The 14,213-nt window shown below is 35.6% G+C and overlaps 1 long non-coding RNA gene across 1 annotated transcript; it reads left to right on the top strand.

Annotated features, from left to right (window-relative positions):
• Positions 1 to 1,350: 1,350 nt before the first annotated feature.
• Positions 1,351 to 3,903, top strand: LOC146886186 (uncharacterized). The gene is made up of 3 exons (XR_014994854.1): positions 1,351 to 2,228; positions 2,298 to 2,373; positions 3,445 to 3,903. It is a non-coding gene; the product is annotated as an uncharacterized LOC146886186 (long non-coding RNA).
• Positions 3,904 to 14,213: the final 10,310 nt, after the last annotated feature.

The raw sequence follows: 14,213 nt of genomic DNA, 5'->3' as shown, positions 1-14,213 counted from the left end.
TCAACTTTGTAAAATAATTTATTGTCAAAAGATAATTTTCCCTTATATAAGTTTGTTTACCATAAAAATTATTCTTTAATTATAAATACTTTCTTATTTCTTTAATGTATTTACCTTTTATGAAAAAAAAGGAAGACTTTAAGCTATTTCTGGAAAGAGCAGAAAATTATTTTTTTCTACTACCAAAATTTTAAATATATTTAAGTAACCATAATCAAAATTCTGAGTATATTTTATTAAGATACCTTTTTTGTAAAAATATAAACAAAAACACCTATGTGGCGAATAGATTTTGCAGATATTCCAAAAAAGAAATATTAGCTTAACTAAAAAATCACATTTTTTTTTTAATTTTTGATGAAAAAAATATACATAGATAACATATAAACAACACCAATCACGTTAAATAAATTTGAGAACCACTATGAACTGCAACTTCTAGCCAGCTCACTCAAAAATATGTGGCTTGAGAGATAACATATAAACAACACCAATCACGTTACCGTAGTGATAGGCTATAGTATCAATATTGTTCACAATATTATGCAGTAGACAACAAATGAACTCCTTTATTTGTTCACATGATGAATTATGGTTTGCCGTTTATAATGTTAACAGTTATATAACAAAAAATTTCTAAATCTCTATTTCGAGCTTCTTGCCATTTAGCTCTTATATTATATCATATTCTTTATCGCATAACTCATTATTTTCTATTTCCATTTTTCATACTACCCTCAGAAACTTTTAATTAAATTCCAATTATATTAATGAATTTTGTATGTAAGTTAAATTCTCAATAAACTTAAATTCATTTCACTTTATAGTTTCCTTATAAGTATATGATGTCTTCTATATTACAAATTTTAGAAAAAAATTGTTTTGTTTCAAACTACCAACGACAGGGGTTATTACCTACCAACAATATTTTTTCCTTTTGAATACAACTTAGAAATTTTGTGTGTAAGTTAAATTCACTAGTGCATTTAAGAGTTTTTACATCACAGTATACGTCTCAGTTCTTGCGCATCCGCTGCATATAAACATGCGGTGGCATTTTTGTAATTAAAGTCAACTTTTATGTCTCGGATGCTATTCTAACCGAGCCATATAGCTTAAAAAATTTTGACAATTCCCACTTTCCCAGAATTTGAAATTTTTTACATGCTTTTATGCCTCGAGTATCGCTGAACCGAGGCCTAATAACTTTTATACTTCAGGTGCTTTTTACCCGATGTAATTAAGTTGCAGTTTTTTAATTTTTTTTATTTTATTAGAGGAATATGCCTCAATTCTTTTATAACCGAGGCAGTATATGACTTATGCATCGATCCTCCTGCCAACCGAGGCATATGAGCAACCCAATATGCCTAAGTTTCGAAATAACCAAGGTAGTATCATTTCGTAGGGTTAGAAAAACCCAAATCTTTTCACACCGCAGTAGCAAATGTTCTACACTTCTTCTTCTTCTCCGAGCGTCCCACACACCTGATCCATTCTTCCACTACGCGCCAGCCCTTCATTCCGCCTGCACCGCCACTGCACCGTCGAGGAGGTTTCCAGCGCCACTGCATCTTCTTCTTCTTCGACCAACCATCATCGTTGTTCCGCTGCGACATAATTGGGTTGAATGAAAAGGTTAGGAATTAGTTAGGCTGGCATGGGTTAGCGTAGAGTTAGGTGAATGGGTTAGCGTGTAGTTAGTGGTTATGAGGTTGTAAGGGTGTAGTGGGTTAGTGTGTGCATGAGGTGCATAAGATGCAAGTGAGGGGCGTTAGTTTTTAAGGTGTGATGCAAGAGTGGTGACCTTAAGTGTGTGTGTGTGTTGTGATGGGCATTAGTGTGAGTGAGATTTTGAGTGTGTGGGTGCATGCATGGTGTAAGTGGGGTTTAGTGAATTATGCAGGTGTGGGTACTGTGAGAAGTGAGTGTGTGTGTTGGGTTTAGGTCCTATGAGTGATTGTTTTAGTGAGGTGTGAGTGTTGGGTCGTGGGTGTAGTGAGATGAGAATGTGTTTTAGTGATGCATGCATCATGCAAGGGTGTTGTGGAAAAAGAGAGAAGAGTGTGTCACATTAGTGGGTGGTTTAGTGTGTGGCTACTGTGAAAAAAAAGAGAGAAGAGTGTTGTGAGGAATGTGAACGTGATTTCCATGAAGGACAAAATTGTTGTGTGGCTTTGTTCCTTGCACAGGCCTCCCCCTAACCATCTCAAACAAGTTATAGATTGGTAAGAACTTATTTTTTATGAACTTTCTTTCTTATATAATTGTACGTTAACACCTTACCTTTTTCATAGTTCAATTGCTGGACATAGCATGTTGTTAGGGAAATCAACTGCTATGACAAAAAGGCTAGCATGGTTGGGCCTCCAGGTTTGCTATTTTGGTCTATAGTATTATAGTTATTCAATTTCTTTTCTTTCTCAATTACTTATAATTGTGCATTCATTGTAGTGTAATTTACAAACTGACTCATATGAGTGTGGTTACTATGTAATGTAATGGATATCAATCGTTGCACATGTCTGTATCACAAGTGGTTGGGAAACGATAATAGTTTCACTATATCAAATTATCTTCAATTTTGTATTATTTTATATACTAATTTAAATTATTCTCTTGTGTGCAAAGATTCAGTACCACTACATCAATCCCCACCAAGTCCATCAAATATTTAAGGATAGCTTGTGCAAAGTACATCATACAAATGTACAATAGTACTTAGTATATTTGTTTATGGTAGCATATGAGATTGTGATGAATGCTACATTAATATGAATAGTATTTAAGTATTTTGCCACATTTTCTATTTGAATAGCATTTGGTTTTTGTTTTTGGTTGGTTTTGGTTTTCTGGTTGAAAATTTGCAAGTTAAATGTGGTGATTATGAATAAAACAAGACCATAATTAAAAAAGAAATGACAACTTTATGCCTCGGTTGTAACCAAAACCGAGGTAGAAGGTTATAATGAATTTTATTATTTTTTTAATAACTAATATGCCTCGGTTGAACCAAAACTGATGCAGTAAATCTAACTTTCTACTTTGGTTGGACCAGACCCAAGGCATAAACTATATTTATAATGATTTTTTTTAATAACTAATATGCCTCGATTGAACCAGAACCGAGGTTGTAAATCTAACTTTCTGCTTCGGTTGGACCAAACCCGAGGCATAAATTGTATTTAATTTTTTTTATGCATCATTAGGCCTCAGTTGGTGGAAACCGAGGCAGTAACGATTCAAATATGCCTCGGGTTGACAACCAATGCATAAAGTAGTGTCTTTTTACCTCGACAGTATATGTCTCGGGTGCACCGGTGATTCTCTACAAATTAAATTTCATTTCACGTTACTTTCTCCTAATTTTTTATATAGAAACATCATCTTGTTGAAACTACCCACGATAGAGGTTATCACCAACAATATTTTTTCCTTTTGCAGTATTTAGAGGCATTTACGAGCGATGAATGGCGAGATTACTCCATAATCCCATCCCTCTGTACTTGTGAAGATTTGAGGGTAACCAAAGTTGTTTTACAGAAACACCTTTGCTATAATTGAACGTTCCATGCATGTGAAGGTACAATGGGAAGGAAAGATGCAAAAAATGGTTGGAGGAAGGTTAGAATGCTGGATCATGTTTTACAGCTCCATGTGACCAAGATGAGTCATGTTGAAGTATTGGAATCAGTTTTGGGTTATGTTGCAACCAATTCCAACATTGTGTGAAGCAGGCAAAATCAATTCTTGAGGGTGTTGGAATTGATTCCACAGGGGAATCAATTCCCACTAACACAAAAAGTCCTCATAACGTTTGTTATTTTTGAATTTTGACGTCTGTAAAAATACCGAAGTCATATTCGGTGACATTAAAATTAACGTCCGAAAGAAAAATATACATTACTTAACGTCAAAAATATGAGTAACCAATGTCCCTTAACGTCAGTTCGAATGCCACCCAACGTTCAACTCGCACCATTTAGAGGGGGAAAATTGCTAAAATTGACAAACGTCAATTTTAGCTATTTTTTTAAGTTTTGCTATATTTACAAATTCTCACACCTAAAAAACAGAAAAGTCCCCGAATAGTTGACATTATATTCCAGCAACGTGGTGAATTTACAATTCTAACTAATAATTGTAAAGTTGTCTAAACTTTTACAATTACCACAAAAGTAAAATTTCATCAAGAAAATTGTTCTACGGTGTTTTGAAAATAAAATTCTAATGTTATTCTAATGCCTAACTCCATTGTTCCAAATAAATATGTTGCCCACTCCTGTCTTAGTGTATGGGTAGTGTCATCGGATAAAGGTGATGAATTCTTGAAGCGCTGAAAAGATAATACAAAGTCATTATGCATGAATATCATTGTTTAAAGTTTGATATGTTTTATAATATCTTAAAGATATATACATATATTATTACCTTTATCCAATCATCTTTAACTGCAACTCGAATGATTGTTCTTATACAAGACATGTCATAATACCCATATTCCCATGAATCTTGTTGCTTGTTACACTAAAGGTGACAAAGAAAATAATCACATATCAAATTCATAAGTTGACATGCAAAAATTAATAACTCGGTAAATGAATGAGTTACAACTTTTTGGTATAATACTTTAATCTGTTGTGCTCTGGCCTCACCCACACTCTAATGAAATTTTGGAAACATAAAATATAGGTTAGTTTTAATATAACTAAATACATGATATGAAAAAAAAAGTAACACTTATTCTTGTAACATGTTTTTCAAAGCATTTTTAATCTTCCAATGAATGAGCAAAACCATACAACTGTGCATTGATTTGAAATGATGACGAATAATTGTCAATGAGACCTATCGTCAATCACAAATACTTAGTCGAATACTCAACAATAATTCATCAAATATTATAAGTAATAACACCTACCCATTAATGTACGACACTGTAAATCTCTCTGTTTGACTCATCCATCCATGTTTACAAAACCGTTTTAACGTGATCAGGTGTGTTTCTAGAAGCTTGGATGGTCTGAGGTTCAATGAATCCATACATGGAAGCTCGACCTTGTTCCACAATTACTTTGTCCATTTACCTACAATAAGACAGTTAGGTATAAATTAAAAGTACCAATTCCAAGTTTTAAATGTGGAATACAATAAAAAATCTTACATGCACCATAGTTGTAAAATTGAAATATTTAACATCTTGTCTCCCGCAACAATCTCTAGTTCATCATTCAAATTGATGTACAATAGGACATGACAATGAAGGCCAAATACTTTTAACTCCCACTTTAGCACTACCGGTCCTCTCTTTAATTTGTGTAATTTTGTGAGCAGCTTCCCTAGAGGTTCATCTTCTGCTTCTGCCATGTCATCATTTTCACGAATAACACGTTGACGCATTTTAGGACGGGTGGACTGAAGTAAAGATTTTTGAAAGGTATAAAATCAAAAAGATTATAAATACTAAGATTGAACTACTAAGAATATGATGCCCTAATACCTTTTGTGGGCCAAAGTATGGCATCATCAATGCTTTAGGCTAAGCTATAAATGTGCCTAAGGCCTTCCCAACGAATTGGATTTCTGAAGTTGGCAAAGGCACTTGAGCATGGGGATCTTGAATCTCATCAATCGTTACACGCGCGTACTGGGGCAGTAGAGGAACACCATGGATAGTCTCCCCCCTTGAAGTTGTCGTCCAATGGCCACTACGTGCGGACGATCTCCATCAACCAATAGCGCATACTGAATTGTGTAGTCAGTATGATCTACAACAGAGCATGAGCCTTTTGTGCTCACACGATGTCCTGTAAGAGCTTGAGTTGGGATCTCCATATTCTACTGCTGCATGGATAGAATATTTTTCTTCAAGTGTTCTTTGTATTTGTTGTTGTTGTTGAAGTTGTTCTATGAAGCATTGCTCCATAATTCCCATGCGTTGGTTCATTTTTTCCTCCATTTCTTGCTCCATCTTCCTCATGGCCTCTTGACTCAATGATGCATTAATTCTTTGTGGAGGACCAAAGTAATCTCGAAGACCAATAAAACCTCCAACACCACGAACACGTCTTGAGTGCTTTGGCTTTCCAATTGTCGTTGTCAGTATATCGTTCCGACCATGACCAACAAACAAACCTTGAGTCTCTAGCTCAACTAACTCATCATGCACCATATAAGCAAGTTTAATCATAAAGGGGAAGCATATGAACTATGGGTCTCGAATACGGGATGTACTTACTATTCTTGTGATATCATTTGAGCTGATAGTGATGTCGTGTGCCCATCGGACTTAGTTCGAGCAGCCTTCCACAGCTTGTACCTAGGAATTACAGGTACTTTGTTACGGGACTCAAGTCCTAAGGCTTGTGCATAAGACTTTTTCATTTTTTTTCTCTAATAATGAATAGCCACCTCGAGAGAGTACGTGCGGTGTATCATTAGGCCTTGGTCTTTCTTGGTCTACTATCCTTTTTTCCTGTCACACACATAACATTATTTATAATTTTAATTCAAAAATGTGTGACTAATGTCACTATAAACAAATTTCATAAACAAACCTGCCAATCCTCGGACTCTTTACATGCATAAAAATACATCCAATGCTCCTTAAAGATTTAGTACTTCATACAAGGAGTATCATGTTGTCTGTCTCTGAACACATATAGACGTGTGAGCCTTGCCCTGAAGTCCCTCCATCTGGTGCCTATGTGAGATAACACCTTCTTCCTAATTCACTCATTGTTCGGAGCAATCTCAAAATTTTGTTGTTCAAAACAACAAATAAGTTATGTGTTAAGTAAGATAATAAACAATATAGTTGCTATAAGTAAACATACCAGAACATCCTGCCATAGGGGTTCTTGTCAACCTCTGTGACGTCATCCCACTAAGCAATCACAATAGGGATTTTTGTTTTCGTCAACATCCCTGTATAGTTATGGTAACCTTTTTCTCCTAGGCCACTAGGATTTCCCGATCGGGGATCAATCTTGACCAGCAACCTTAGTTTACCAGTTTATGACACTCGGCAACTAAGTCACAGATCTAACATGTCCGCTCTTTCTTGACCCAAAGCTCGTCATACTTGAAAAACATATCGTTAGAAAATGTTAATAAGGAAAATATACTAAATTACCTATACTATATTACACGAAAAATATAAAATTATAAATGTGAACATATTAATAAATAAACACCTATTAAGGTATTGTTTTCTCCCATATGCCTTCATTGTGAACACTTCGAATAGCATGGATGTCATCGGTTATGTCATCAACCTTGTCTTGAATGGTTGCTAATGAGAAAGACACCGTCTCAAGTAGATCAAGACAATCTTCATCATGATTTTTGTGCATGCTTCTTCCTTTAATACAATTACCATTTCTGATTGGCTGGATCATTGACATAAAAAATTTTCTTTCTTGACTGGCCATAATAAATGGTTCATCCGTATATCTCATCTTGTTAAGATCTACCAAAGTGAAACCGAGGTCTTTTGTCCCCACACCGGAATTGCTATCAACCCATTTACACTTCCCATATTTCTTGTATTATTCCGAAGTAACTCTAAAAGTTAGATAGTCAACTTCCCATTTTTCTTGTATTATTCCGAAGTAACTCATGGATGCTGTAATTGGAATTTTGTCCTTAGAACTAGAAAAATGTACAACTTCAGCTTGAACCATAACCCGACTATTTTGAACTCCACTTTTCTCTTCTTCCATCTTTGAATAGAAATAGTAATTATTTATGTAGTACCTGCCATATGCGATCACGTCGGTGTTCGGTCCATGAGCTAGCCTCAATAGAGTTTCAGAAACATTTGGAATCATGTAAATTTTTTTCTTAAACCATGATAAGGAAGTTTAATTATGTTCATTAAGTGCCCATTTTTCATTCATATGTTGGTGTGCATACTTCATTTCATCAATGTGTTGTGAAATGTAAGGAATCACTTCTATAGTGTTGTTTAAGATGTACAAATGGGCTTGATAAACTTCTTTTCTACTAACACTTTGAATATTCACTCCTTGAACACCCTTGCCTTCACATTTTCCTTCATGTATACTCTTAGGAACTCCAACTGGTTCACAACTTGGCATATAACTTGAGCAGAATTCAATGGCTTCTTCTGCAATGTACCGCTCTGTAATTAAAGCTTTCAGTCGATACTAATTCTTGACATATCCCTTTAAGATTTTCATGTATCTCTTAACTAGGTACATCCATCTCAAGAAAACTGGCCCACATAATCAAATTCCCCTCACTAGATGAACTATAAAATGAACCATGATATCAAAAAATGAGGGTGGAAAATACATTTCCAATTGACACAATAGTCTAATGGCCTCATTTTCCAAATAATTTATCACTCGAGGGTCAATAAGTTTCTTTCATAGTTCATTAAAGAACATACAGAAACGTGTTAGAATACCTCTAACAAAAGGAGGTAAGATGGCTCGAATAACTACTAGTAATAGTTGTTGCATCAACACATGACAATCATGGGACTTTAAACCAACTAACTTTAAATCTTGTATAGAAACAAGGCTACTAATATTTGAAGAGTAACCTTGAGGAACCTTCCCACTTCTTAAACATTGACAAAAAAATTGTTTTTCTTTTCAAGAAAGAGTGTGACAGATTAGAGGCAGGTAGGTGTGTCTTCCAATTGATTGTGGATGTAACTCAGAATGGATGCCCATGTCCAACCTTGTCGTGCTTTTACTCCATCTTCGGTCTTTCCTTTTACGTTTAGTAAAGTCCCGATGATAGAGGTCGTACCCCACCAAATTAAAACACATAAATGTAGTATGTGACAGTTGAACCAAGTCGTCTCCTAACGACCAATATTTTCATCCACAGTTTGATTTCCAGAATTAAACACAACACCAAAGGGGGGGTTTGATGGATTCACACAAAATTTAATTCACAAAACAAAGTAATTTAACAGTTGTATAAAAACGCAATGATTCCTTGATTCAATTCAAAGTCCACCAATCACATATTACCAAATTAATTGTTCTATTCCTATTTGCTCTCATGAACCCTAAGTAATCAACTAAGCGAAAATTACCATAGATTCATTATGTCATTAAACACAACAAATTTCAGGCAATTAACACCCACAGATTGAAGCAAGTTGTGACAGAACCCTTAAACATTAAGCATGAATACGAGCCATTAATGTGCACAAAACACGGATTTGAGATTAAGCATGCATCAAAAATGCATTTTATCATGAAAACACAGCCTGAAACAGAATCAAATTCGAACAAAACCTAGAAACGACCAACAATCTCATGGTTTCATCTCAATTTTATCAAGGAATCAATGCAAAAAGTTAGTTCCCTATGGAATCCAAATTAGGGTTCAACAGAATTTATGATTCAACCATTCAAATGAGTATAAATTGGTGCATAAAACTTAAACGAAAATGTGCAAGGAGAGAAATGGGCAAGAATGAAAATAGCCAACAAAAATAAAAATGCTTCAATATAAATTTTACCCAAGGTGTAGAAAACGTGAGTACAAACAATGGTGTTGTCCATGACTCATAAAATGTAAAAAATGAGTGGAAAACGTGAAAAATAAGCATGTGCCTCTATGGGTCACCTTCAAAGCTTCAAAAACCTAAAAATGGAGAGTGGAGAAGATGGTGGTGGCTGGAAAACGAAAACTCAGCCTTCCTATACGTGGTCACACACAAATTCACATAATTACAAAAATGTCATTCTGTCACTCAGATTTACAAAAATGCCACTAGGGGCTGAAAATGTTGGCCCAATGACGTGGATGGACTGACTGACATGGCGCAGACGTGACAATGATGTGGAAATCACGTGGCAACCTTCTCTGACCTTAAGATAAATATCCAAGCTCCAAAATTTGCTCCACATAATACCTAAAAATAATTACAGACAATAATTAGACCAATTAATGCCAAATTACTCAAAATTCAGAATAATGGCCCAATGAAGCCCAATTGAGGAAAATGAACTAACAGAAGACAATTAAGCACTAAACAACTATCAAATGGGTACACAAAGGTTAGGGGAATGGAGAAAAATTATGACTCATCAACGCTATCATATACAATGTTTTCAACGTGCATCACATCTCTACAATGTCGTACCTCAAGTTTTCAGCAATATGGAAGATTAAAGAAGATTGATCGTTTCATCCAAATGTTTTTCTCTGTGGTCTTCTTCTTTTGATGTTTACCGAACACAATATCAATGTTTTTCAGCTAGTTGTATACTTCTTCACCTACATAATTTGTTCCTCATGACATCGTAGGCTTGTCTAATACTTCTTCATGCCAAGTCCAAAGTGTATAACTCCTCATTATATAAAAGATGAATGGATGATCACACATTGTGCCCATGTCGTGACGTATTTGATTAAGATAACGAACACAAGAACAAAAATATGTCCCATTAACAAAGATTTCATGTTCTTGAGCATATTGCAAAAAGTCAGAAACCCCCTTTTCATAATCTTCACTAATGTGATGCTCATTTATCCAGCTTCGACTTATACTATTTTCGTAATAAACTCCATTAATCTCAAACTTCTAATTCTCACAAGGTAAGGCCCTACCCATTCGAAAAAAAAATATTTTTCATAATTTCCTAACATGTATACGAAGAAGTCAAACATTATAAATTTGACAAAATCTTGAAATGAAAGAGATAAGTCATGATCATAATCAAGTATGCATCCAGAGAACAACACAAATTGCCCTAATCGAAATTTTATCAAATTTATGCATAAACCTCAATATACACGTTATAGCCAATTACTAATTTTTTTTTTCAAACTGTCTGATCGGACAATTCAAGATTTAATACAAACTATTAAAAATTTAATCATGTGTATTAGATCTCAAATGGGAAGTAAGGTTCGCTTAAAATATTGGACTAAAATTATAATAAATCTTCACATATAAAATAACAATGCAATAATAATATTAAAAACAATAAAAAAATTACAATTATTTTAACATGCAACAAATTTACAAATTTATTCCAAATTTATAAACTAAATTTATCAACTATCATAAAATTTCAAATAAAAAAAAAGCAAAAAAAAAAAATCAACAAAATACATTAAAATTATTTTAACATGCAACAAAATACATCAAAAATCATAAATTTTCTAATAAAAAAAATAAACCAAAAAAGTATACAAAATAAACGCATACATGAACTAGAGGAAAATGAAAAACTAACCTCTTTTAGCAAAAATAAGGATGCAGATGAAGGAGGGTGGGCTGTCGGCAAACAAAGCTTCACGGTGAAAAAGGGAAGAAAACCTTGCTTAATGTGAAATGAAGACCAAAACGAAATCCAATCGGTTCAAAATGGTTAAATTAGTGCACAAATCAAAACCCAACAAGTTTCATGGTGGAAAACTCACTTGTAGAGGTCGTGCTGGTCGGCGAAATGCGGAGGAGAGGTCATCGAGAAGAGGAACATTGTCGTTTTGTGTTGCAGATCTGCCATATAAAAAAGAGGTCATCAATTCTGTGCTTACCCGACGTTAAGTGATATCAAGCGCGTGGGAGACCCACGTTATGCTAGATTGACGTCGGGGCAGGGAGAAATCAACGTTAAGTGACGTTGGGGCAGTGCTGGACGTACATTAAATTTGACCCTTTATTTACAAAAATGCCACCGATCATTTTTGACGTTTGTATTCTCTCCCATAGACGTTAATTTGATGATGTTAAAAGCACCTTTTGTGTTAGTGTCCCTTGAGCATGGAGAATTATTTTTTACTGATATCACTAAAGTGCCACTACCAGGTAATAAAAAAGGATTGACTATAGACAAATATGACGAGACCACAAATTTAGAGGAACGACACCATCTTCTATCGCATTTCCTTATGTCTTTGAAAGGGGCAGCCGTGAGGGTGTTCTTAAGGCTTCCTCCTCTGTCGATAGATTGCTTTGCTACGTTGGTGGCCCACTTCAGCACAAATATCACAACTAGTTGCCCACACCATTTCGCCCTTGCTCTAGTTAATATATGGTAGGAGAAGCGAGAGTCACTGAGAACATTCATCGAAAGATTTGAGAAGGTGGCATTAAACATCAAGAATCACAATTCTGAAGTAGGGTTACATTAGATGGTGACAATGCTACAACTTGGTCCTTTCACAGATAGCTTGTGCAAAAATCCAACAATAGACTTAGACGAGTTGAGAGACAAGGCGACAAAGTATATATGCAAGTAGAGGAGCTTATGGAGTTTATGGGGAAAATTAGCGCGGAAAATAGCTCGACTGAGAAAAAGACGCACGACCGAGATAGGCATCACAAATCCTTGCCTCGACCAAAGGAGATAAGGCAACCCCCATTTTAATGTAGATCGTATACAAGCACCAAGGAAGTCGGCCACCCCATCGAATGTTGGCATGTCTCGACATTGTTGGTATCACCGCAATTATAGGGATGAAATAGAGAAGTGTGTAGCTTTGAAACAAAATAGAAGAGCAAATAAAAGCAAGACATCTCAGAATATATTTGTTTAAAGAAGAGGATGTGGGTTTCACAAAAGATCAAAGGCGACTAGTAGAATCCAAAAGAACGACGAATGAAAGGTTTTAGGTGCAGAACCGAGACAGTGGCCAAGATCAAAGGGAAGCAACCCCAATGTAGCATGAAGAACAAAGAGGGGAGCACCATCGAATTGACCACCTCTCATAAGTGCAATTAAAACCATTGTTGGAGGCTTTGCACGAGGAGGGACTTCCTCAATAGCAAGGAAGAAACATTTGAGGGTGGTACAGTTTGTGAATACCATGATATTACTTAATCAAAAAATGGTGTCTCCCATTACTTTCATAGATGTTGAGTTTCAGGCGATAGACCTACAATAAGACGATCTAATGGTCATCACTTTCGAAATTGAAAATTTTGCAGTACGAAAAGCATTGGTGGATCAAGGGAGTTTAGTGGATCTTAGGGACAAGGAAAACATCACGCTCATAGAGGATGATGGCAACTATTTCTACCAAGTGATGCCTTATGGCTTACAGAATACATGTGCTACTTACCAATGGTTGATGAGTTAATGTTTAAGGAACTAATAAGGCATAATGTCAAGGTATTCATGGATGATATGATCCTGAAGTCAAATTTGCCCCAACAACATAATGAAGATTTAACCGATGTGTTTTCGATTATATGACATGAAGTTGAACCTAGATAAATGCAACTTCAGGGTCAATGGAGGTAAATTCCTAGGGTTCATGGTTACGTACAAAGTGATCGAGGCTAACTTTAATAAATCAAGATATAACAAGGATGGCTATCAGACACCTCACTGAGGAGTTTTAGGTGCATGACTCACTACTTTTGCGTTACTTTCACTTTGTCAAGGCACACCTTCACTCTTTTGAATAAGTTAGGTGGCAACATTTCCCAAGGACCGAGAACTCCAAAGTCGATATCCACTAGTGCAGTAAGGGGTTTTTGCCCCGGTTATTTTTCTCATTTTGTCTCGGGTCTGGAACCGAGGCATATTGGGGTGAGGCCAAAAGGTACTCCTTTTGGCCTCGGTTGTTACCCGAAGCCATAGGGTCCCTTTTTAATTAAATTTTTTGCGGCACAACACGCTTCTCTTCTAGGTTTAACATCTGTTAAAGCAAATATATCTCCTGACTTAGGGACATATTTTCCACCGTTTTCTTCCTCCTCATCTTCTACTTCATCAGATATATTTTTCAATGTTATATGATAGAATAGCTCGTCTAAAAAACCTGGCCCTCTCGAAACTTTTGATTTCACAAAAATGAGCACGAGGCAAAAAAATGTCTCTGGTAATTTTTGTACCTGCGAGAAAATGGTTTAATTTCCACAGTATTTAACATTAATAACACTAGTTAAAATATACTTTTTTTTGAAATACTTTCAATTTAATAACGCATAAGTATTTTTTTCAATGAGTGATAAAGGTCAGTACCAATAAGTACTCTGGCACGAAAAATACTAAGTAAACTAGATCGAAGAAATTCAATATGAAAAAGCAACAACAAAAGCTTGAACAGAAATGGGAAAGGTTACATAAGAATAACACGAACCACCACTGCAAGCCATCATCGGCGCCGCTACGGCGAACGGCGAGAAGACAGGCGCCGTTGCGACGAACTGCAACGATTGGGGCTCGCGATTTGGGTCCTCAGGTTCGATCAGGTCTGGTGAC

Source organism: Vigna unguiculata, chromosome 5 (genome assembly GCF_037176805.1).
Source record: "Vigna unguiculata cultivar grain cowpea cultivar isolate G323 ecotype 2 chromosome 5, ASM3717680v1, whole genome shotgun sequence".
In the NCBI taxonomy this organism is placed as follows: Eukaryota; Viridiplantae; Streptophyta; class Magnoliopsida; order Fabales; family Fabaceae; genus Vigna; species Vigna unguiculata.
This window is presented reverse-complemented; position numbering and strand designations above follow the sequence as displayed.